Here is a 1,578-nt window from a genome sequence, read left to right as displayed (position 1 = left end):
TTATGGAACAGTCCTATCTCTGCCACTTACTAGCCGGGTGACTTTGGGAAAGTTAAATATCACTCTTGAGGCCTCAATTCCTTTATAAACTAGGATTTCAGGCATGGCAGGGCAGATTTATATCACAGCCCCTCTCACACCAGCACAGTACTGTTCTATAAATACTGAGATCAGGACAAGAGTACAAATGAAGGCCCATGTGCCATATGTCTAAATAGTCAATAGGTATTAATCAAGGTACCCAAAATGTTTCTGGTCCTCTACCTTTATAATGACAGAATTAAAAAAAATATATAAATTGCTTTCATATCGCTGAAAGTCAGAAAAATATTGAGATAATTGGATTTAATTATTTTTCTATATATCTGGATATCCTTTAGTGGGCTGATAATGTTAGGATGAATAATAATGTATTATTACAAATTTTTCCATAAAATTTATTTTTCTTGCCTTTATGTCAGTAAAATCATTGATTATATTGTTGTAGTCAGGATTTCTAGGTAATTTGTTCTATCAGCAGTAATTATTTAAAGAATTAAATAAAATAAAACTGTATTCACAGTATAAGATTTTAATACATTTTCATCAAAACAAAATAAAGCATGTAGAAGTTAAAGTTAAAATTATTTTTCTTGCTTTCACAAAAGTAATTTTTATTCAAAACCATTCAAGAATATTTATTCAACTTAAATTCAGTTATAATAACTGGTATTAAATTTGAAATAAACTTATTTAAGTGCAACTATTTTAGATCTTAATTTAACTTTTTGAAAATTTAATTAAAACATCTTTATGAAAATAAAACTATTATCAATTCTAATGTTTAGTGTCCATCTAGTTGCTAATATGAATATTTGGTATCATGCCTCATGCATGTTGCATCTAAACCTCCATGTATGTGTTGAGAGTAATAAATATTATTTAATATTGGAACATGTTCCGCAATGGCCATGTGCAATTGTCACAAACACTGTGCTAATTTATTAATAGTTCTGGAACCATGAATTGGAGCACAAAGGAAACAAGAACATGGATGATTAGCATTACCTGTAAATAATACTTCCTTATGCAAGAATCTACGACATTAATGTGGGCAGTTACTTTTACAATTAATTTATCTTTTCTCTTTCCAGTGCATTTCTCCTGCTCAAATCCTCTTCATGTGGTAAGACATTCTAAATCTTCAGAGTTGGTAGAGGTGTAACCCCCAAACCTCAATGGCATTCAGACCCAGTTGTCTTTTGTTTTGACAATATAGGGTAAGAGATATAGAAATTATTGCCTGAACAACATTAGCCATGAGAGTGGATGTTTAAAGTTATGGCTCAAGCTTTGACAATGCGGAATCCTGGATCTGGACTGACAGAGTCAGCTATATGTCCTTTAATAAATGCTCTCTGTGTGTATGTTTGTGTGTGTGTGTGTGTGTGTGTGTGTGTGTTGTGTTAGTGATATGAATAATCTTCTAAAGTATAGGACCCACCCAAGCCAGGCTCCCCTCTTGTCCAGAACTAAGGGTGGAGCTGATCAGAACATTTACCACAGCTAATGTTTCTTTGCCTATTTGTTTCCCCCACT

The sequence above is a fragment of the Galeopterus variegatus genome, unplaced genomic scaffold (genome assembly GCF_000696425.1).
Source record: "Galeopterus variegatus unplaced genomic scaffold, G_variegatus-3.0.2 Scaffold851, whole genome shotgun sequence".
Classification (NCBI taxonomy): domain Eukaryota; kingdom Metazoa; phylum Chordata; class Mammalia; order Dermoptera; family Cynocephalidae; genus Galeopterus; species Galeopterus variegatus.
Note: the sequence above shows the minus strand (reverse complement) of the source record.